Consider the following 25212-nt stretch of genomic DNA (forward strand, 5'->3'; position numbering starts at 1 on the left):
GGATAGCTGTTTAGAAAGTACACTGCCCTTCACTCGAGCCCCAGTAACAATTGGAGAATTGTTGGTGCATTTGCTCCTGCATCTGTGCTGGGCGTGGACAGGGGTGGGTAAGAGGTCTGTGCAATAGCACTTGGAGTCACTCTCTAATCTCTTTGCTGAGGTGTTGAATGAATTAGCCAGCTGGCACGTTGTTTTACTATTTTTTTTAATGAAACACTGATCTTGGGCCATGACAAATGCAGTGCTAATTTTTGGAATGTTTTCCCTCTGTCTTCTCTTTCAGTCCTGCAAGCTGAAGCATCTGACCAGGCATGGTCTCTTTTTACTTAGCTTGCGACGAGGGAGTGCGGGGGTGGGGCATGCAGTTTCTCTCCAGATGGAGTTTTCTTAACATTGTTCAGCTGGACAGTGTAGCTCCTACATTTCTCAAGTGGCTTTGGTCATACAGCTGGGAAAGCTGGGAATAGGCTGTCACTTGACTGGTAGTACTGTGTACCGCCCACTCTACCACTCTGCCCAGCAGAACTCCCAGCATGCTCCTCTCCTGCCTGAAAGCCAGCATCTGGCAGGGTTTCCCCTTGGGCCTCCAGAACCCTGGGGTGATAAACAGGCAGGAAGGGCAGAAGCGAGAATGCTAAGGTCTCTGATGAGCAGCTGAAGCCGAGCTGAGGCAGAGGAGAGACAAAAGATATGGGGTGGTATATAGTGGTAGTTTTTCTTCCACAGTCTACATACAAGATTAATTTCTCATGAGTCACAGACTTCCTGCAGGTTAGCTTAACAATCCCCTTTCTATGTCTCTATAGAAAGTAAATCAGCCCTGGTTGGGTGCTGTTGGTTGGATGTCCTGCCTAACATAGAAAAGTTGCTGATTCCATTCCCAGTTGAGGCACATGCCCAGGTTTCGGGCTCCATCCCTGGTAGGGGGTGTGCAGGAGGCGATCAATCAATCAGTGTTTTGCTGTCACATCATTGTTTCTCTCTCTCTCCCTCTCCTTTCCTCTCTCTTTAAAAAATAATGTAAAAATATATTTTTTAAAGAAAGTAAATCAGAAGGCAACTGTGTAAAATCAATGTTTTTATAAAGAAAACTAGAGTCTAATTTTAAAAATTGCAGCCCAGCAATGGACAGCCTTTGCTGACTGTTCACTGTGCTAAGCCTGTGCCAGGAGCTTTGCACAGATGAATCTATTTGAGTGAGAACAACCCTGGGCAGTTGATTATGTAGGATCTTCATTACACAGATTAGGCAACAACAGCCTGCAGAGGTTACAACATTTCCAAGACTAACACATGTCCAGGACCGTAGCCCAGGTCTTTACAGTTATACTCTCTTGTCTCCAAAATCATTACTCTCAAATGTCAGTACTTGGTGACTGTCATTATAAATCTCCTGATATCCCTCACAACTGCCTGCCAGTCTATATATTATAACATAGAGAACTAAAAAACAAAACAACCAAAAAACAGCACTGCTATTTTAAATCTAGATTTTGCTCCATGGTTTGAACACAGTTCTATGTTTATGTCAGTCGTTTTGAATCTTAAGAAGGCAATTCGGCAACAACCATCTTTTATTGAGTATATATTATGTTCTACTCATTATGTCAGATATTTTACAAAAATTATTTCTAATATAGTAACCAATTACTATTCTTCATTAGTTCTAACATTAATTAGTTTTTATATTAATGAGCATATTTATAATTAACAGATATACAAACTATATATAGTAAAGCCAAGGTTTGTCCCACATATTGGTTTTATTTTTAGGCTCCAGGGGCCTCCAGTTCCCCCTTTTCCCGTATTTTGCAAGTCTCATTTGATGTCTTTCATCAGCCGCATCTCCACTTCCCCTTCAGCTGAGACTGACGTTTTTTGGCTAATTAAGTAATAGACCCTGATGAGACAGCCCTCAGCCGTGTAGGAGGAAGGTAAGAGAGCAAGACAGAAAATGTTAGAAAGGCAAGCTGGAGGAGGTAAGGATTCCACAGAGCAGGACAAACCTCAAGTAGCATAAACAAAGGAGACAGGGAAGTGGGGCTGGGCAGTACGGACAGTGCATAGTGAGGCAGCTGGTCTTTCAGCTGAGAAAATGGAAAATAAAAACAGAAGAAGGGGTAACAAGCAACCACACAGTCTTTAGGAGGGAAGGAAGGGGAAAGAAATCCCTAGAGAGCTCTGTTGATTTTTTTTTTTTTTTTTACTAAGAAAAAGAGCCACAGAGAAAGAGAAAAAGCAGTTTTTCCCAGCTGGGCGCTGGCATTTGTGTGGGAGTCCTATTGACAGACAACCAGATCGCTTCTCTCTGTTGTTCTCTTCCATCACCAGCTGCTTCTGGAAGTCATGCCCCACATAGATGCCTCCCAGGACTGAGCAAAAGTGAATTCTCTGGAGCCCTGGCCACTTGGGCAGCCCCCTGAATGACAAGCCTCACTGAGGCCAGGCCTGTTCTCACAGACCAGGGAGAGGGGTCAGCATCCGGCAGGCTGGTAGGTAAACATACCATGGTCCAGATTTGAACGAGAAAAAAAAAACATTAAGCTCGAATCAGGTCGAGTGGGAATCAATTCATGCTAAAAATTAAAATAATAATAATAAGGTATCGGAAAGAAAGGCAAAAAGGAATATCAAGGACAAGTGCAAGTTGTTCCCAGACAAGACTTCACCTGAGGAAGTCGTGCCATTGTTTATAATGTTAACCATCAGTACCAATATGGGCACATAGTTCTGCATGTTTGGAGATGATGCTCAGTACTTGGTGACAGTTATTATAAATCTCCTGATATCCCTCACAACTGACTGACAGTCTCTATGTTATAACATAGAGAACATATTTTACTAAAGACTGGGAACAACTGGCACTTGTCCTTGATATTCCTTTCTGACTCTGTGTTATAATATGACTCCATGTACATAGTGATGATGAACCTGGATGGACATAGATTTAGTTGAAGAGACCGGTGCAAGTCTGGCAGTCTCCTATGCTGCACAAAGAATTGACTTCAGACTACAGCTGTTTTAAAATACATATTAACAAATCCAAGGGTCTGGTGTAAAAACAAACAAGAGGTTCTTAATCTCTGTTTTCACAAACAAGTGATTCAATCACTTTGATTTTAAATTAACAAATCGAAAGGTCAGTCCATTTGTAAAAAAAAAAAAAAAAAAAAACCAGGCACAGTCTAATTGATTTGTTGACTAAAGCATTTGCTGGAAGAAGCAGCAAAAGTGGCTTGTGAGTCAGGCAGCCTGGGCTCTGGTTTGGGCTCCACTACACCCCCGCTTTAAGAACCTGGGCAATGCCCGGACAGTGTGGCATCAACCCATGAACCAGGAGGTCCTGGTTCTATTCTGGGCCAGGGCACAAGTCCAGTTTGCAGGCTCAAACCCCAGAAGGGGACATGCAGGAGGCAGCCAACCAATGATTCTCTCTCATCTCTCCCTCTCCTTTCTTCTCTGAAATCAGTACAACATATTCAAAACAAAAATGAACCTGGGTGGGTGACTTTAGACTCAGGACATGATACCCCTGCCCTAAATTCCAGTGATAATCAAATGAAATAACAGAAATAAGAGTATACATTGAAAATTTCTCTGCAAAATTCAGTTATTACTCTTGACAACTGTCACATAGCTCCAGGGCCAAATATTCACCAACCCTTTGAAATACTGACACTGAATTTGATACACTGACTTGTGGGAATGGGAACTTTCTGTTGTTTGAAAACTTCGGTCCCTCTCCTGTCTGCATGATACTTCCTAATAGTCCTCTATTATCAATTTAATTCAGCACCACTAAAGGTAATAAGCCAACGACAGCTATGGTTAATACGCATTCTCCCTTAAATGAGGTGCATCTGCTGTGACATCTGTTTAAAACCCACCGAGAGGATTCAGTGTTCACAAGCAAATTGAGTAATTACTAGGTAATTACACTATAAATTGTGCAGTTATTGATTTGCTCTCAAAATTCATATCTTTTGGACACACTAAATATGAAAACCACCTGGTTCTTCCAAAATGTATGCATGTTCTTCAAATGATCGATATAAGGACTTGAGCTAAACACCTGTTGCCAACAAATTAGAGTATTCTCTTTAAAAGAGAGAAAATTTTAAAGAAGGAAGGAATGAGAGTATGGAACGGAGATATTGAGTGAGAGAGAAAAAAGGAGGGATATTTTAAAGGCAAATTATCTAAGTGTTTTTTTAGTCATTTCATCAAACCGGTGAAATTGCTAAACCTGGCTGACAGGAGAAATCACAGGAGGAAGAGAGCTCAGTGATGCCAGGTTTTGCCTGTTCCAAAAAGAGCCCATTATTCATGATATTTGGACATTGGGAAATGGCACCATATGTAGAAAGCAAAGTAATTAATAATTCAAGAGATTGTATCCAATAGTACCTTATGACTGCATTTAAAACAGAGATAGCCAACATTTTGCTGTGTGGTTATGAAACATAGCTGTGTTGATTCCTCTAAATTCGTTTTTAAAAAGCTAATCAACAAATATTTATCAACCACATATTATATAGTATGTAATGCATACAAGGCTAGATATGTGGAGCAACACAGGAATATAAATAAAGAAGGCAGCATGGGGTCCTGGGAGGAAGGTTGACTTTGATCCTGGTTGACCCATGTTTGAATCCTTGCTCTTCTGAATAGCTGTTGGATTGAGCCAATAAAGCTGCTGATATTCAACCATATTTAAGCTACATAAATGGCAATTTCATATTTTTTCAGGGAAAACAAATTTGGAAAAGTCTCTTTAATACTCTGGGCCTCAGCTTCCTCATTGCTAAAAAGGAGGATGGTTATATGTTTGTAATGTTTACATACATACTTATTCTGGTAGAAGGGACATAGAAACCTCCTAACCTGCGTCCTCCCAGACAATGCTAAACAACACCATTACTTTACAGATGGGAATGGAGGCAAAGGTAAGACAATGTGGTAAAAGTCAAAGCTATCTATTTTTTTAAAAATGCAAGTTTCAGCCCTGGCCTGTGTGGCTCAGTCAGCTAAGGGTCTTCCAACTTCAAAAAGTTGCCAGTTTCATTTGCAGTCAGGGCAGAGATGGCAGATCAATGCTTCCCTCTCACATCGGTGTTTCTCTCTCCCTCTCTATTCCTCTCTCTCTCAAATCAATAAAAATACATTTTTTAAAAAATACAAATTTCAATAAATCGTTAACATTAGGAATTGTATTAAAATGAGAGGAACCAGTTGTTAAAACAAAGGCACCTGCTGCTGCATAAACATTCCAACATATATATGTCAAGTCTCTAAATCTAAAATTCTACAATCAGCCTATTAAAATCAGTTATTCTGCAATTACATTAACATCAAATGGTTCAAATGTTTTAAAATGTATTTTATTGATTTTCACAGAGAGGAAGAGAGAGGAATAGAGAGTTAAAAACGTCAATGAGAGAGAAACATCGATCAGCTGCCTCTTACACAACCTCTATTGGGGATTGAGCCTCCATTCAAAGTACATACCCTTGACTGGAATGGAACCCAGGACCTTTTAGTCCACAGGCCTCTATCCACAGACCCAAACCAGTTAGGGCCAAATGGTTCAATTTTAACATCAGCCCTTTTCCAACATGTATGTTCTGCAGCAGTTTCAAAAGGTAAGTCCCATTTAGGGGCGGGATGCGATGTTTAAAAATGGACCCAAACCTGCTGGAAACATTTATGTGGGTTCCTTTCTTTGGAGAGAGGAACATTCTTTACTTTGGGGAGAGAAGCAGCTGCATTCAGCAACATCAGCGGTAGCAACAGGGAAGAGCCAGCACCATTAGTCAGCTTGCTAGGTGGAGTCAAGAAGCAAGTTCAGTGGGGCAGAAAGGTCCCTGTCTCTGTGGAGGTGATGGAGAGATGTGATGGATTTAAGGGGCAGGCAAAGGGGTAATGCATAATTTCCCCTCAACTCACCAACAAGCCTGTCTATCAGAGATGAATAATTTCCAAATGACAGTGGCAGTTTGGCACCTAATGCAGTCTCCTGCCAGAATTTAGATTCTCTCCCACTGTTGTCTGTGAAAACTGAAAAATTAACTGCCCTCTTTCCCCTTCTTGGCTTCCTTGTCCTTGAAAGGTATGTTCTCCAAACCCACAGCTCAGAGGTTAAGCTACATGGCAGATGGTTGTGTGGCTCCTTACAGAGGTTATGAGCTCAAAACTCCCAGACAAGGAAATTAACAAAAACAAAACATAGTGAAGCCAATGACTTACAAATCATACAGGAAATCCAGTGCCTTAAATGAAATTCAGAAAGATCCTGAAGATGTTTCATGCGGATGAGTCAGATGAAAACCACTATTCAAAAGAAGCTATTTCCTGGTTTGCTCATTGCACAGTGACCCTGGACAACCTTGGAATAACTATGTGTGGCATAAACTCTTCTACCATTGAAATGGGCATGTCTGATCTGGGGAAAGGAGAACTGAAGGTTAATGATCCGTCCTCCCATGTTTACTAGAAGACAGAATTGGTAGGGTTCCCACAAGTCCCAGAATAAAACTGGAAGATAGGCGCCGAAATTGTAGGAATGTAGCTAGTCTGTACATGAAGAATGACATCTGAAAGTGAACATGATCAGATCCCAGTACAAATTCCCAACGGAAGTTCTGGGAACTCTCTTTCTATGGCTCCTAAGATACATTCCTGTTTAAGATGTGCTTTAACCCAGGGGGCAGACTATGGTCTTAAACCATCTCTTAAAACTACCAGCATTGAAATCTAGACTCTAAGGATGAAATCAGAGTTTTTAATGTGAACAAGCTCAGTGCTGGACTTCTGTATCAGTGAAGAATTGAGCTCTATTGTAGAGTAGATTATTACCTAAAAAGAAAACTTTGCTGGACAAAATAGGGTGTGTTGGTCTCCATTAAACACACACACACAAACACACACACACACACACACAACACTCTGTAATGCAGGTCAGGACTCCGAAATAAAGAGAATCAGGTCAGAAAGGTGGTATTCTTGTGAGTCATAGGATCTTTAGACCTACTCGGACTACGAGGAGCCTCATTCTGTAACCTGGCGACTTAGTGGCTGTAGCTGTTTTCTGCTTAAACACTTGTGCCCTTTGTAGGAAACTTAAGCTTGAAGTCAATGAATATTTGGGACCCAAATGGAGCCTAGATTTTTCTTCATAAAAAGTCGACCCTGGCCCAGCTGCTGTCACTCAGTGGTTGAGCATTGACCTAGGAAGCAGGAGGTCATGGCTCCATCTTTGGTAGGGTGTGCAGGAGGCAACCGATCAATGATCTCTCTAATCATTGAAGTTTCAATCTTTTTCTCTCTATTCCTTCCTCTCTAAATAAATACTGTGTGTGTGTGTGTGTGTGTGTGTGTGTGTGTGTGTGTGTTTAAAAGTCAGCCCTGCCTGAGTAATGGTCTTCTTGTTGTGCATCCTTCGTGAAGGCATAATGTGGGAATATGGAAAAAGACCAGCTTACACTGGCTTGTCCATCCTTGCAAGGCACTGTTTTCCAGGGGGTAACAAATCTCTTAACATAATCAGAGACCCAAGTTCTAGCTTTAAATTCCACTGGTTCTTTTACTTTGGTTATAAATGGTTAATCTCTCTATAGACTTTCTCCCTGTAAACTATAGTAATGAAGTGTTCTCAACTAATCATGCTTATAAACACATTGAAATCTTGTTTATGCAAGCTAAGAAACTCTGCCACTGCCTCACAAACTGCCATTCCTTTCGCTGAGAATGTCAGCTTGATAAACAAACCCATGTGATACTAACTCCCTGAGCAGCTTTTCTAAACAGCTACTCCAGCGCAGTCTCCTCCATCCAGTGTTACAACCCGTGTAAATCTGCTCAAGGTCTTCCCCCTTCAGACAAGAAGGTTGGCTGGTGTGGTTCATTCACATCTGATATTTGATCACTGGGAGACACTTGTCTGAATGGAAACACAATATTTGAGATCGTGCCTTTCTATGCTTTTAGGATAAGGAAGACACCGGTATTAAATCTCCAATTTGGCAAATTCCCCAGAGACATGGAGAGTAATACTGAATACTTTTCCACAACCTCCAATTGGCAAACCTGGCCACAGTGGCATTGCCACACTTGCCTGAGAAGCTTCTGCAAAATGTGCAAGTGAGCCCAGCCTGTATTGCTCAGTGGTTGAACATCAACCTAAGGACCAGGAGGTCATGGTTCAATTCCCGGTCAGGGCACTTCATGCCTGGATTGAGGGCTCCATCCCCAGCAGGGGGCCTGCAGGAGGCAGCTGATCAATGATTCTCTCTCATCATTGATGTTTCTCTCTCTCATTCCTCCGCCTTTCTCTCTGAAGTCAATAAAAATATAATTTTTAAATGTGCAAATTAAACATATCTGCCATCTAAGGATGATCAAAGGTCCAGTCCAGGCTCTCATTTTGCCAAATGGGATGAAAACAAATGCCAGGCTATTTTTTAGCTGGCAGCCATTTAAGCTATGTTCCCTAATTTGGCAAGTAAAATGCCCCAGACAAAGACAAGAAATCCAAGTGATTACAATGAGTATAGATTTTGAGATTCTGTATTTGCTGCCAAGAGAATACCCAGGGAGAAAGAAAAATATGGTAAACTGCAGGAAATAGGAATGGAAAGATAGTTTATTTAAGTAATTTTTCTTACTATAATGTTTCCTTTCAAATATAATTGTCTATTTTGTGTGCTTGTTGTTGCTTAATTGAACACCAGAAACTGTTAACTGTTACATTGACTTGGTCCAGGTGTTTAAGCACTTGAATAGTATGAGGTTTGGTGTTAAGTTTTAAAGAACCTGAAAAAAAAAATCCACAAACACATTAAAATTTATTCCCTGAACCAGGCTATTATAAATATACATATTACTATAAAAGTTACATCGTACAGAGAATAGTAAGGACTTGTTTTATCATATCTTCTTTAAGACAATAAAAGCCAGTGGTCAGCCTGGACTGTGTGGCTCAATGGTTGAACATCAACCTGTGAACCAGAAGATCACGGTTCGATTCCTGGTCAGGGCACATGCCCAGATTTTGTTTGCAGTCTCAATCCCCAGTAGGAGGCATGCAGGAAGTAGCCCATCGATGATTCTCTTTCCTCTTTGATGTTCCTATCTCTCCCTCTCCCTTGCTCTCTAAAGTAAATAAAAAATAAATTTAAAAAAAAAAAAAAAAAAACCATATTGGGAAAAAAGAAGCCAGATTTTTTTAAAAGCCAGCTGTCAAAACAAAATAAAAACACAGTGGTAGAGGTGGCATCCCTATCTTGTTCCTGTTCTTAGGGGACATGGTTTAAGTTTTTGCCTACTGAGTCTGATGTTGGCTGTAGGTTTGTCATATATGGCTTTTTCATGTTGAGGCATGTCCCCTCTGTTCCCATTTTGCAGAAAATTTTTTATCCAAAAAAAAGTGTGTTGGATTTTGTGGAATGCTTTTTCTGCATCCATTGCTATGACCATGTGAATTTTGTCTTGCAAGCTATTTATGTGCTGTATCACATTTAATGATTTGCAAATATTGTGCCAGCCTTGCATCCCTGGAATAAATCCCACTTGGTCATGGTGTATGATTGTTTTTAATGTATTGCTGGATCCGACTTGCTGAGGATTTTAGCATCTATGTTCATCAGGAATATTAACCTGTAATTCTCTTTCTTTATAGCATTTTTATCTGATTTTGGATTTAGAGAAATGCTGTCCCCATGGAACGAATTTGGAAGTGTTCCTCTTGAATTTTTTGGAATAGTTTAAGGAGGATTAGTGTTAGTTCTTCTTTGACTGTTTGGTAAAACTCCCCTGTGAAATGGACCAGATCAGGGCTGTTGTTTGCTGGGAGTTTTTTTAATTACTGCTTCAATTTCATCAGTACTTATCAGCCTAGTCAGGTTTTCTGATTCTTCCTGATTGAGTTTTGGAATACTGTGTTTTTCTAGAAATATGTCTATTTGTCCAGATTGTCCAGTTTATTGGAATATAGAAATTCATAGTAATTTTTTTATAATCCTTTGTATTTCTGTGGGGTCAGTTGTTGCTTCATCTCTTTTATTTCTGATTTTGCTTATTTGGGTCCTCTCTCTGCTTCTTGGTGAGTCTGACTACAGGTTCATCAATCTTGTTTATCTTTTCAAAGAACCAGCTCTTGGTTTTATTGATCTTTTATATAGCTTTTTTAATCTCTATGTCATTTATTTCTGCTCTGATCGTTATTATTTCCTTCCTTTTACTTATCTGGGCTTTTCTTATTCTCTTTCTGGTACTTTAAGTTGTAGAATTAGATAGCTTATGAAAAGTATTTCATGGTTTTTTGAGGTAGGCCTGTAGTGTTATGAACTTCCCTCTCAGGACTGCTTTCACTATGTCCATAGATAGAGGAACCCATATGTAAGTTTCCAGGATGTTTTTTATTTCTTCTTTGATCTATTTGGTAACCTATTCATTGTTTAATAACATTCTATTTTGGCCTCCATGTGTTTGAATTGTAGTTGATTTCTAATTTCATGCCACTGTGATCTGAGAAGATGCTTGATATGATTTCAATCTTAGAGAAATTTGAACACGTAGAGACTCAGTTTGTGTCCTAACATGTGGTCTAGCTTTGAAGATGTCCCATGTGCACTTGAGAAGAATATATATTCCGTAGCTTTGGGGTGAAATGTTCTCAAAATGCAAAATAATTCCATCTGATCTAGTGTATCATTTAGGATTGCTGTTTCCCTGCTGATTTTTTGTCTAGAAGATGTATCCATTGATGTCAGTAGGGTGTTAAAGTCCCCTACCACGATTGTAATGCTGTCCATCTTTCCCTTAAAATCCTTCAGAAGTTTTTTTTTTTATATATATATTTGAATGTTCCTGAATTGGATGCAAAAATGCTTACCAGAGTTACATCCTCTTGTTGAATCGATCCCTTTAATATTGTGAAGTGGCCTTCATAGTTTTCTGTTTTGCCCTTCACTTTGAAGTCTATTTTGTTAGATATGAGTGTTGCTACTCCAGCTTTTTCTTTTCTTTCTTTCTTTCTTTTTTTTTTTTTTCATTTTCATTTGCCTGGAAAATTTTTCACCCCTTCACTCTCTTTTGTTTTGAGGAGGGTTTCTTGTAGGCAGCATATATATGGGGACATCTTTTCTTATCCATTTGGCTACCCTGTGTCTTGACTGGAGCATTTAAACCATTTACATTTAAGGTTATTTTTGATAGGTACTTATTTGTTCCCATTTTTATTCCTTATGCCTATGTTTACTGTCTTGATATAGGACTCCTCCAGGTGTTTTCTGTTTTTCTTTGATATAGAGCCTCCTCCTCAGCTGGACCGCAGTTGGTAATTCTGGGTATATGTTCCCCACTTTAGTTTTATATCCAGTCTGGTCTTCAGGGGATGGTTGAATCCAAAGAACGCAACTGGTAAATTGTAAATCACTTAGTGGATACAGCTGTCCCTTTACCAAGTCAGTCTTTATTTAACTATTTTAAGCCCAGGGCACATACTGTAGTGTAACAGGTACAGAGAATGTCCAACTCAAGTCTTTATTGGAGGTGGCTCATCAAACCAACTACTAGGATGTGCTGGTTTCAGCCTCTTACTAACTGCCCCGTGCTGCTGAAGACAGTATCTATGGTGTAAATGACGTGGGCATCATTCCAGCACCAGCTCTGAGAACATCGTCTGGAACCGTTCATACAAAACAGGGAGGTGTCTCATCCTAAAGGCCCCAAGAACCCATACTATTCCCATCCCAAAACCCAGAAAGGTTGACTTAGTCCCATTCTATGGATTTGACCCATACATTGCAGATTTTGATTGCTTGTATTGCTTCTTTGAAATATTGGAGGACTGAATAATTTGTAGTTGCAGATTGATGAGCCAGGCTGGAAAGTTATGATAGCACCATGAGTATCATTTCAGTGACTTCAGGCAGCAGATCATTGCTGGTGCCTTTATTTTCTGACACTGCAAATGGGACATGTGAAGCTTCTAGGATAAGGCATTGTAGAGCCAAGAATACAGTCATCTGTTCTAATACTAACATCACTTTACTTTCTGAGAATGCTAACAGAGTAAATTTGGGAAGACTAAATATCCAACATTGGAAGGATGGTTACATAAAAGAAATATGGCATTGATTGAAAACAAAGTGATAAGAGAGTAGTGAATAGCATGCAAAAGTGTTGATGATGCTTGCTAAGTGGGAAAAAAAAGTACATAAAATTGCCCATAAACATGACCTGTATTTATAAATTAAAATATGTAAAATGCAAGTATGAAAAAGTCTACACTACTTGTCAACAGTGCTTGTGTCTGCTTGATTTTTATTTTCTTTCTTTTGCTTGTTAATCCTCATAATTTTGTCTTAAGTGTGCATTTTTTGTACTACTAAAACAAAAGCTTTCTTAAAAAGCAATAAATTCTTAAAATGCAGTCAGAAAAAAAGAAAAGTTAAGAAAATTGGGAATAATAATATATTAGACTTATAAGAATTTAAAAAAATAGATACTTTAATAGGACTATGTTTACCCCATAAAGTAACCAAAAGGCTGTGACCAATCTACATTTTTAGTTCACTTTTTTTTAAAATATATTTTATTGATTTTGTACAGAGAGGAAGAGAGAGGGATAGAGAGTTAGAAACATCGATGAGAGAGAGTCATCGATCAGCTGCCTCTTGCACACCCCCTACTAGGGATATGCCCGCAACCAAGGTACATGCCCTTGACCAGAATCGAACCCGGGACCCTTCAGTCCCCAAGCCAACGCTCTGTCCATAGAGCCAAACCGGTCCTGGCTAGTTCACTTTTTTAAAGAAAAAAAAAAACACAATACCAAAAAACAGCAATGATAATAATTTATAATTTCAAAAGGGGAGTAATGGAGCATAACTGTCCAATAGGGCATGGCTTCCCAAACTGTGTTCCTAAGAAGCACCTACTAATAACAAAATTATGTAAGCCATGTTGCATTTCTGTTTTGATATTCTCAAAGGAATAGGTCATATTAAAGATTCTGAGCATTCCTGTAGTAAACAAATCTCAAGAACTTTGGTTAACCCAGTGTTTTCACCCATTCATATCTCACAACCCAAGTAATATAGATATGCAGATATGCTCCACCTGTAAGGCAGGACTTTGAAAAACTTCTTTCAGACCACATGAATACTTTACTCCTATTGGACATTTGCTTATTTGCTTAACTCCCTGACCCAAGTGGAAGATAAGTTATAATCCTGATTTCTGACAGTTGCCCTTAAGCTCCTCAGGGCCCAGGAGTGTCTACATTTCTCTATTACTCTTTTAGGACTGGCACGTGCCCAAGGAGCCATGGAACCCATTATTACTGTTGTGCTTCATGCCTTGAAACCTTCCCAGTTATTAGAGAGTTATTTTTCATTTTATCCCAAAATACAAAGTATCCTCTTCAATATGGCAACATATGGTTTCTAAAGAATTTCCAATCATATTAAAATCAGCCCAAAATAGTTCTAAAGATAACTTCCTGGACAAACAATTTTGGCTGTGAAGTTTCATTGGCTCCATACTTTTCTGTAGCTTGGATGTGACATAAGGTGAAGAATCTTATTAGGGGATTTTATAGAAGAAGACAGCACAGTAGCTATTGCAAATAATGACAGTAGCTATGGTAACCCAAGGTGAAAAGCACCATTTGCATCACTTTATCACTCCTTGAAGATCCAATTTACACATGTTACTGTTGTAACTGGACAAGACAGATGTAATTACAAATGACCCACCACAACAGCAAGCCAGATAATTTATTTAAAATCCAGTTCAAAAAGAAGTTTGGGAAAGAATAAGTCAAGGTTTCGACAGTTGACAACTTGTGAAAAACTTTGAAAAATATTAATCCCAGAAAAAGTTCAGATTCTACATTACATTTCCTGAATTTCTCTTTTATTAGTGCTGTGTTGTGTGTGTGTGTGTGTGTGTGTGTGTGTGTGTGTGTGTGTGTGTTTATTGTCTTTGACAGAAACTTTGTCTTTTATTCAGAAAAATTATTTTTAATTAGAAACATTATAACAAAGTCATGAGATCAGGAATAAAAAAATAGAAGCTAAAATTTGCTTTGAACAGCATAGTAAAAAGGGTCTAGCATGGAAGAAGATATCATATGCTCAAACTACAAAACATCTTTCAGTGAATCTTTCCAGCACATCATCAATAATTGCTCTAGAATAAGGTCCATTTCTCTATGATATCTCCACAAAGGGCTCATGTTGATGCTATTATTGGATGACAGATTTCTGTTTATGACTACCTGGCAGATATTTACTCAACAATTACATTTTCATCAACTACAGTATTTCTTGCACTATGCTATTATGTTTGGGCATAGTGCTAAAGGTAGACATAGTAATGAGAGTATTGAAATTGTGATAAAGCCAGATAAAATCTTGTCCTTTACAGAAGTTACAGTTTATCAAATATACACAGTGAAAACCAGTTGAGGAAACTAACCTCTTGATTGAGAGGTCTTTCCGTATGACATAAGGAAGCAATCAACCTATAACACAAATATGAAAGTAAAGTTGTAGAAGTATATAGAAGATGAAGAAAGATATAGGTGTGGTAGAGGAAAAAAATGTACTCATGAGAATGGCACCCTTTACATTCTAAATTTCAACTGCACTCTACGAAGAACCCAACAATCTGCCAAACTGAACAGTTCCCTGTACTCCAAATCAATGAAAGAACACCTTTGTTTCTTTGCAAATGCTTTCATCTTACCACTGCATGTCTCTCTGCACAATTAATTTTTTTCTATTGGGATTTCTCTATTTATTCTTTTAAATTTGAGGTCAAAGTCAATTTTGTCTTTTCCATGAATCTAGCCCAACCATCCCCATTAAGAACTATTTCAGTTATAATAGCATACCTCTAATTATTCTTTCTTTCCACATAGATTATAGTTTATATAGCTATAAGTTCCTTAAACATAGGAATTTGCATTTAGTATATAAATTTAATATGTAACATTTATGAGTTTCAATTGTGGGGCTGTCAAATACAATGAAGGAATAAATTAAAATAAAAGCATAGTATTTCTTTTTCATTACAACAAAAAGAATAGAGAATAATAAGCTGTCAGCATGTCTCCAGACTCAAGAATAGGCACAAGTATGATGACATGTGTAATATAATATTATAGGTAAAATGAACATATCATGGAAAAAGAACCAATGACTTTTCAGCAATTTTTAAACATTTTTATTGATTTCAGACAGGAAGTGAGAGGGATAGAGAGAAACATCATTGATGAGAGAATTATTGATTGGCTGCCTCCTGCTCGCCTCCTACTGGGAGAGGGGAGATTGAGCCCACAACCCAGGAATGTGTCCTTGGCTGGAATCGAACCTGAGGCCCTTTAGTCCACAGGCTGATGCTCTATCCACTGAGCCAAAGCAGCTTGGGCCTAAATAATTTTTTTATTGATTGATAAGAAAGAGAGAGAGACATTGGTTTGCTGTTCCATCTGTTTATGCATTCACTGACAAGGTATCAAACCTGCAATCTTGGAATATCGGGATGATGCTCTAACTAACTGAGCTACCTGGCCAGAGTTCAGCAATTTTTGAGAGTATATTTGAGTTCATCTAGGGAAAGGGCCCAAAGCAAGCTTAAAAAAAAAAAAAAAAAAAAAAAAAGTCATGTGACATTTAGTCAAAAGACACATGCCTTACATTTTAAAGAGCATAGGGAGAGAAAATAGAGTTTTTAAATATAATCCTCAATTCAATAGGCTGCTACTCACATGGCCAGCATGGGTTTATTTATTTATTTAATGATAATTGGTATTCTCTCAAGCAATACTGAAATGGCCAGCAATTAATAACAAATATTAAATTCTATATGCCATTATGAAGTTTACTGTGTACCTCACAAACAGCCTGAAAACAATGACCATCATTTCATTTTATACTTTAAAATGTAGAGAGAGTGGTGTGTGGCTTGAGGTTCTTAACAACAGAATATACTTTACCAAGTTAAGAAGAAAGGAATTCGTTGAAAGAGTTTATGCAGTGCATGAAATCTCTGGGAGGACAAGACCCAGGTTTGGTTATTAACCAACTAGAACAGCACAGCCATGAACAGTAAAGCCCAAACAGTGCCTGACAACTATTTGGGGGTGTTTTAGAGGATACATCATTGCTTCTGCTGCCTCTACTCACGCCTATGATGTTCATGTTTAGAAGCTGGAAATTCCATCACAGTGGCTCCACAAGAACCAGACACCTTTGTCTCACTCTATATGCTTTGCAATCAATCCAAATCACCAGAAAATCACTGCCATCTTATGTTGCTCAGTCCTGTGTCTGTATCTTGCTCAGAGGCACCTTTTTGGTGGAAGCTAGATCATATGTCTCTTTCCTAGTTTTAAAGGGACATGGAAATTTTAGTTTTGGACTCCAGCCTCTTTCACAACTGACCAGCCAAAGGGGGATTGTATTGGGAAATCAGTTAACTAAACTACCAAGTCTGCCATAAATGGAGAATTTACTTGACTAGAGTCATATAGCTAAGTAAGTGGCAGAGCCAAAGTTATCAGATCCTACACTCTTTCCCAGATAAAATGACTGCTTCATTATGATAAAGTTGAGTAGTTCCTCTAACCTTCAGAGTTTAATTAAAATATTATTTAAGAGCAACTATTTCCTTTTGACTTGTAATTGTATGAACTCCAAGCATCATTATTATTGGTTTTTTAGATATCTTAATATTGTGAAGGGAGTAGTCTTGTGAACGGAGATGAGTCCTTCATCCTTTCTCCAGTTCTCATTAAAATATAATGACTGACATATCTAAGTTATGAATCTAAGGATCCCAGGATCAGAAAGACCCTTGAGCCATAGTAATACCCACATGAGTTATGAGTCCATTTTCTCTATCTCATATTACATCACAGAAAATTAAAAGAAATAAGAGAAAAAAAATTAATCTGACTACTATATAAAAAGTGAAATACAGAATATAGTGTATGGACCCACACATTACAGTTTAACAGACTTGTGTTCAAGTTCAAGTTTAATAACTTGAGGGCAAGTTGCTTAATCTCTTTAGGCCTCAGTTTCCTCTTCTATAAAATAGAAACAAGGACACCTATTTCTTATAATTGTTGGTAAGATTGAGTATAAATTATAGAGAATAATATATGTCAGTAGAGGCAGTTGAAGCAATAATGTGTCCTCTATATATGTAAATCATATTATGAATAGGTATTTCTAAAGCACTTATAAAATCCTAGCAAAGAATATGTTTTGATTAAATAGAAACTGCTGTTTAAAAATATTATTTTAAAGCACAAGCACAAAGGTTTGAGAGACAACCAAAGGACTGAGGCAGGGCTGAATGATAAAATTTAAGTCCTACAGGAGGCCACTGCTTGAAGACTGAGATAGTTGTTTCATCTGCTGTATGGAAACAACACAGAGAGTCAGCAAAATGAAACAAAAAATATGGTCCAAATGAAAACAAAAAAAAGATAAAACTTTAGAAAAAAAGCTTTATAAAATGTAGATTAATAGTTTTCCTAAATACAATATCAATATGCGAATACATGCTGCATTTCTACACACTAATAATGAACTATCAGAAAGAAAAAAAAATTTAATCCCATTCACAATTGCATCTAAAATAATAAAATACCTAAGAATAAATTTAACCAAGGAAGTAAAAATACAGTGCCATAAGATTGACTGCCTAGATTTCATTGACAGCATAGACATAAAATTATTTTGGGTTAGTATGTATTCCAATAAATTGATATTGTATAAAGGAGCTGTTGAATTAGAAAAGGAAAAGAATTTGTTAATTCTCCTCCTTATCATCAGTTGCTGTGTAGTACTAATAGCATTTTTTTAAATATGACCTAGAATAAAATTACCTCTCTATGATGAGCTTTACAAAACATTTCACCTTAGACTTTGTAAATTTCAGATAGCAAATACACTAACATCTTTATAGTTTCTAAAAATATCTCTTTATATCAACCCCTCCAAATAATGTGCCAAATAAGTACTCTTTTTAGTATCACATCATTTTTAAATTCTCCCAGCTGCTGATTATATTAGTAAAATGTCTTTCCTTTCATCCTCTTCCATAGCTGTAATAAAAAAAATTCTGGCATTTCCTTCCCAAGAAGCTCTACCCAAACGCATTGCCAGGCTCCCATATTCCTATGTTAAATAAGTGATTGCTCTGCCCATCTTTAAAAACGTGTCTCATATAAGGCAGTCAAGATACAATATCCGTTACTGCAAATGAAGCCAAGCATTTATATAAAATAATAAGACAGCCTCATTTTCACTTTTCCCTGGGAGAATTATGGCGATGTTTAAAAAATCCTCTGAATTCTGTCTAGAGCTAGGGCAACCTATTGATTTGAAGAAAGCTATAATCTTCCCTCGTAATTTGAAGTGCACTTTCCCCGCAGTGAATCAGAATAGCAAGAGCCTTAAACCCAAACAAAGGCATCCTCATCCAAACCCCTTCTCTTTCAAGCTGGCCCCATGCTTCTGAATGCAAGGGACTTAGGAAGACCTTTTCAATACATTTCAAGGCATATCGAACTAAAAGGAGAAAGGTTCCAATAATTTCTTCCAGATTTAGGAGAGAAGTGATTTCAAACTGCCAAGACATGACGACTATCACCTCTTGCTTTCTGCCAGTTTCTCATTGCAAATGATCTGTTGGGCAAGTTCAATTATGGGGTCACTCTCAAAGAATTCATGATTAGATTTTTAAAATGAACAAATTAGCTCTTTGTCTTTCTGAGGCGGAGGAGGCAGAACACTTGTTTCTCTGAGCATTCAGGGGTGTTGACTTCTGTGGGTATGATGCTTCCCACAGCCAAGGAGGCTTATTCGGAAGAAAGGCTGGGAGAGAAGGCCAGCCCTCTGTGATTTGAAGAGATAATAATTTAGCAAGCTATATAACATAATGGTTTATGAAATTCTTCCTTCAAGGACCATTATCTAGGGCTAATAGTGCTTTATTTCTTCCTCTCTTGTGCTTGTTTAGAGTATAATTACAAGAGCAAGAGGAGGGAAGGGACTTGGGTATCAAGATAATCATTTGCCAAATTAATGCAGTCAAGTGGAATTCCTGGCCTTTGGGGCTTGTTTATCAATTAGTTCTATTGCTATCTGAGTTCCTGTATTTCCCCATGGAATGAAATTTGTCTTTATTTTTCACTCCTGTACCAGCTCTAAGAAAAATCAGTTGAGATCAAAACATTTTTCAGAAAGAATCTCTTTTGCTCTGCTTGATATGATGTACTTACTCAGCCAGCTTCTCATCCATTTCAAGAGCAGTTCCTAAGGACTAGTAGTTATCTCTCTCCTTCTTCTGAGTTTCTGTTTTCCTTTCTTTTCTCTCTCTTAACTGTTAAAATTGTTTTTTCCCCAAACTGGCGTCTGTTTCTGCACCATGTTTTTAAAGTGATTAAGTGGGTTTTAATGGTAAAACCACTTTTGTAATGTCGTGTGGTGTGAATATTCAGAACTGGCGGGGGGTAAGAGAAGCGCTGGTAGTGTTTCACATCTGCAGAGGAGACAGGAGCATTGGTGGTTTTCCCCGGACACCTGGTATCCCAGGAACTGCTGGAAAATGTGCCTGGCACATTAATGTCTCATCTAATTTGTGTTTTTACGAGCAAAGAGAAAATGGCAGGAGCGAAGGACTGCTTAAAACTATGCCATCTTCTCCACGTGATCTTAAAAAGTAATCTGAACTACCTTTTCCGAAATATAACAGTAAATCAGAATTGGTATTGCTTTTCACACTCTCGTTTCATTCTTCTTCAGATGCTAAATGCAAATGTTTCACCCTTTAAAAGTTGGTTTATCAAAACCCAGGATTGTACCGTTTCAAATCAAGAAAATAAAATGTGAAGTCTTTGGAGAGCAAAGTGTTTTATTTTGTTGCCACCCCCAGAAAGTAGGTGTTTTGGGTGGACTTGTGTCTCCCTAAAAGATATATTGAAATCCTAACTGCCAGTAATTCAGAATGTGATCCTATTTGGAAACAGGGTCCTTCTAGAAATAATCAAGTTAAAATGAGTTCACCTGGGTGGACCCTAATGTAATACAACCATTGTCCTTATAAAATGGGGACATTTGGACGCAGACACAAAGGGAGGATTATGTCAAGTAAAGATGAGCTGGAGAGCTGGGGGAGGCATCTATGAGCCAGAGTGCCAGAGATTACCAGAAATCCACCATGGAACAGGTCCTCCCTCCCAGCCCTCAGAAAAACCAACCGTGCCAAACCGTCTTTGACTTCTTGCCTCCAGAAGGACACACCTGTGTGGTTTAAGCTACCCAGTTTGCGGTACTTTGTTACAACAAAGTACCGAAACTTATACAGTGCAGAACTTGCATTTCCAGAAGTCGATGGCATCTGCAGGAGTGGAATGGCCAGGCCACAACTGGAAAACAGGGAGCCAAAAAGATCGAGAAGTCGAGGGAAGGTTCCAAACCAAAAAGATGATCCTAGCACGGCATACATTCTAAAGAGCCAAGCAAACAAACCTTAGTTATAGACTCAAAGACTGAACCAGAGTTTGCAAGGCATTCTGGTCTCACCCCAAGTGTCTCCTCCTCAGTGAGTGACCAATTTATATAAGTAGCCCCCCTCTTCCCTCCTACCTCTGAGCAGTTTCTATCCCATTACCCTCACTTTATCTGAATCACAGTACTCTTTGCTACCTGAAATTATTTTTACATTTATTTATCGAGTGTTTTATTTTTTTTTTGTAATCCTCTCCTAGAAAGTAAGCTCCTCATCTGTATTGTATTGTAGAACAGTGCCTGGCATATCACAGGTGTCCCACACATCTTTGATGAGCAAATGAAGTAGATTTGAAAACCCTTTTTCCTTGAGGCACCAGACAGTGCAAGCAGACTGTTAGGTGAGGCCCTGTGTCCTTGCCCAGGAGAGAACGGAAGATGGAACATTGGCCACGCCAACTCAGAGGTAACTGAGGCATAGGAAGCCAGCCTGAGCCCTCATGGGAAAAGATAAGAACGTGGCACCCCAAACGAAGCACCAGCCACTCAAGAGACACTACCCGCCTGCTTCCAGGACTTACCTCTGGCCATACAACAGAAGAGCTTGAGCAAACTCAGGGACTAATTTACTCAGGATAGCAGACTACCCACCATGCAGTTTCTAGGAGAAACATGTGCTCCTTAAATTGAAATTTCTGCCCCATTAACTTCCTGAAAGGTGGAGGTGGAGAGTTACCGGGGAGTTCTGCTAATGTGGTAATCTGCCATACAGTAACGCCCGGGGGAAATCTTTCAAGTGTTCTAGCGAATGTTTCTGTTTGGAGGAGTTTGTATTTAACGGATGACAAGTTAATGTGTCGTCAGTGTCTTGGTTGTGGAAGAGCTGCTAAAAGGAATGACAAATGTGTGTGCAGCTTGCTATTTTCCCGATACATTAACGTGTCGGTTAAACAAGATTTTAAACCTTGTAAAACTGAAAGAACCCTCCAGAGAATTGAACTTTGTGACAGATGCTCAGCTCCTTCCCCAGAACTTTTCGGTGGACCTTTGGCTTTGAGTTTTCCAGAAAGAAAAATAGAATTCTCTAGCAGGAAAATCTATACAGTGTGGTCACTAACCTTAGGCAAAGAAACCAAGAAACAGATACCGATCCTATATATTTAGAAGAATCTATTGGTATATGTGCTTTAGATCCCAAATCATGACCTGGTGACCTGACATAATCCTCTCATCCCCATTAGATCCTGCTCTCTTGATCTCTCTCTTTTTAAATCAAAGATATGTTTTTTGTTTTGTTTTGTTTTTATTGATTTTTGGAGAGAAGGAAAGGGAGAAAAAAAAATCCATGTGAGAGAGAAACATCTATTAGTTGGATGTTGATTGTATGTGCTCCAACCCAGGATTAAGCCCACAACCTCGGTATGTGCCCTGACCAGGAATTGAACCCATCACCTTTGGGTGTACAGGACAACACTCCAACCAAGTGAGTGACCTGGCCAAAGCAGATCCTGCTCTTTGTATCAGATGGTAATCTGTCTTCCCCCAGAAACTCAAGTAATCAGCAATGGTCATTAATGCCTCTAATGCGTTTGGAGATTAAGCAGATGTTATTTTTGCCCTTAGTTTATTCCTAAGGCTGCAGAGCCACAGAAAGCCACATAACAATTTAGGATTGCTCATAGAGTAAAACGTGGACATCTGGCCCATTACCAACTACTTCATCCAACAGATATGCAATTACTCTTTAGAGTTAAATGCACCATGTTACTCTCTTGTCTCTTATATTACTGGTTCTGGTCAAGAGGCATACATAGGGGATTCCCAAAAATGTATATACACACTTTAAATCTATAAAGGCAGTGCTTATTAAAATACATTTCATTTTCAAAATTGAGCTAGCAATTGTTAAAATGTGTATACATTTTTGCGGTACACCCTGTATTTGTATTTGTTTGAAAAATCTGTTCTGTTGTGGGAAAAGGGGGCATTTTTAGCAGCCTTTTTATCCTTATCCTGGGCTGCTCTTCAGTTTCTAGGCTGGTTCCTTGTCCCATTTCAAACCCTCTCTTTTTATAGGTGACAATTGCATTAACTAGAGACCAAAATATAATACTATGCCTACTTTATTTCTTATGTTTGAAAAATAAAGTCAATAGAAAGAATGATTCTTTCAATGTGTGTGTGTGTGTGTGTGTGTGTGTGTGTATGTGTGTGTGTGTATGTGTGTTTCAGGAGTTCAGAGAAAGGGAACTACAGAATGTTTCTGAACCTCCTCCATAGTTGCAGCTCTCTCTCCACCCCCAGCATCGTTAAGATTTAAAGTGCTCTTTGCGAGTCATCATTTTTTCATGATGAAGAATCCCCTACAGAATTGTTATAGTGTGTGCGTAGCAAACCAAAATGAACTAGGAAAAAATCCAAGCAGTGAACACACATCTAAGAAAATGAACATATGGATCCCCGGGAGACCAGCAGCCTGAGCTGCTCCCTGCCACCCTGAGCTTCCCCATCTCAGATTTCGCTTAAGGTCCTAAAAGGCCTTAGGAAACTTGAAATGACCACGAACCACTCACTCATTAGCAGAGTGATCTTGAGCAAGCTACTTCATATCTCTGAGTTTCAATTCTGTCATTTGGGAAATTGAGAAAATACCTCTCAATTTACTGTGGGAATGAAGCTCCATAAAATGTGTGGCATAGAATACCGCACAATGCCTGGTGCACATGAGGCCTACAATAGCAATGGCATGAAGTATCATGTTTGCTAGCTGTCTAGGGAAAATTGCTTATTCTTCAATGAGAAGTGTTTATCAATATATAAACGTGTTCATGATCTCACCTATTTCTCTTCTATTTCTTCCTCTTTTAGCTCTTTCTAAACCTCTGGGTACCTGTGTTATGGAGTCCCTCCCCCACAGAAAGTCACACAGAAAGGTATCGGATAAAACAAACTGTCACTTATCCTTCTCCAGCATAGAACTGTGGGAGAAAGAAATCCTTAATTTGGAAAAATGAATTGCTATTAAAATAAGTGGATAGAATTTGGGTAAAGTAAAACCCTCCCTTACCCCCTTTAGATTGCAAAGATGGGTAACCCAGCTACTCAGCTCAGAACAATTTCTGAGCGCCACTCACCATCTGACCTCTGCTTATCTCAGTAGCCCCAAAGCTCACCATTCCCACCCTCATGCACATCATCTGTGCTCTTCCTTCACTGCACTGCCTGCACTCCTGGCACATACTTCTCTCATGTTATGCCTTTGGATGTACTGTTCCCTTTACCTAGAATGCCCAGCTCTCAACCAGGTAACTCCTACTTGTCCTTGAAGATGCAGCTCAGATAACTATTCTGAACGATCCATGGTACCCTCTCCAGGCCTAATCATCATTTGACTCCAGGATGATGGAGGAGTGAGGATTCCCATTGCAGTCTGTGAGAGTGCTGGGCTCTGGATTGTACTGTGCACAGTCTGCAGGCCTCTTCCTGGTTCTCTCACAGCCTGTCCACCAGCCCACCTCTCCTGTGTACCCCAGGAGCTTCCTGATGAAAATGTTTATTCCACTGTTTCTTTGAAGTCTTTTCACATAGACTGTGAGTTCCTTGAGGAGGAGTATGGATTCTATTTCTGTTTCCCCAGTACCTCTCATTCACTATTCATTCTCCATCAGTAGCCTTGTTAATTTCCAGTAGGGAAGAGCCATTTCCAGATGAGACTCTTTCAGTACCTTAACAGCTTAGTCAATAGGTTTCAATTTTGTTGGAAAGTATGAAAGGCAACAAGGGCTATTTGTGGGTAAAGATAAGCTAACAAGAATCAGCTAAGTAGACTAGAATAACCGTGGAGAAAAGTTGGTTTCTAGTACCTTCTTGAGATTCACTCACATCCCTTTGGGTTTCAAATGGAGGTGATATCTGTATTCCCAAGGCAAAAAGGCAGACTATGTCTAGAGTGAGTCATGCAGCTTGAAGCTATTCTAATATTTACTTAGTTAGAACCATAACCACACTGGGCATTGCTGGCCTCATATGGATCACATATTCACAGTCAGTTCTTGGCTTAGACAAGAAGACGTGTATTATCTCCACTGTTGCTCAAAATGTATTTTCATTTCATTATGACTATTGTGCTTAAAGGCATGATTTTCAGTCTATAATCCCTATTAAATATTTTCAACATAGTCTGTACATTTAAGTGCACAGTCTTCTTTGAAGCAGACTCTGTTGAAATGGATATCCATTATCTGTTATCTCTGTCTTCCAGGACTACCACATTTTGCTCTAGCTAGAAAGGGACAATTTTTTACATGAATGGACTTTGTAACTTGGCACATATTACCTGGCATGAAAGCTGTTAAAGTTCCGGAAAAGATCTGAGTTCCAAAAGATAACTTAAAAAAAAAAGTTTTTATTGATTTTAGAGAAAAAGGAAGGGAGAGGGAGAGAGAGAAATAGAAACACCGATGTGAGAGAGAAACATCATTGATCCAAATGCCTTCTGCTGGGGATCAAGCCCAAGACCCTGTGCGTGTGCCCTGACCAGGAACCAAAACATTACCTCCCTGGTGCAAGGGAAGATGCTCCATCACTGAGCCATACCAGCCAGGCGAAGGACAACTTTTTTGTTTGAATACCAATTGATTAAAGAGCTGTGTCTCCGCCCCCAAACTCAATTGTCTCT

At 38.9% G+C, this 25212-nt stretch overlaps 1 protein-coding gene across 6 annotated transcripts in view; it reads left to right on the plus strand.

Moving 5' to 3' along the window:
• The window catches only part of B3GALT1 (beta-1,3-galactosyltransferase 1), a 472142-nt gene that overhangs the window by 441346 nt on the left and 5584 nt on the right, over positions 1-25212 (plus strand). For 5 of the 6 annotated variants that reach the window (XM_084891324.1, XM_084891323.1, XM_084891326.1 and 2 more), the window contains one exon: positions 23403-23467. The exons of the other annotated variant lie outside the window; for it this stretch is intronic. The gene's annotated coding sequence lies outside the window, so the exon portion shown is untranslated. The remainder of the gene's footprint in view (positions 1-23402; positions 23468-25212) is intronic. 6 annotated transcript variants of the gene reach the window in all.

This window comes from Pipistrellus hanaki, assembly GCF_964339955.1.
Source record: "Pipistrellus hanaki genome assembly, chromosome: 8".
Taxonomy (NCBI): Eukaryota; Metazoa; Chordata; class Mammalia; order Chiroptera; family Vespertilionidae; genus Pipistrellus; species Pipistrellus hanaki.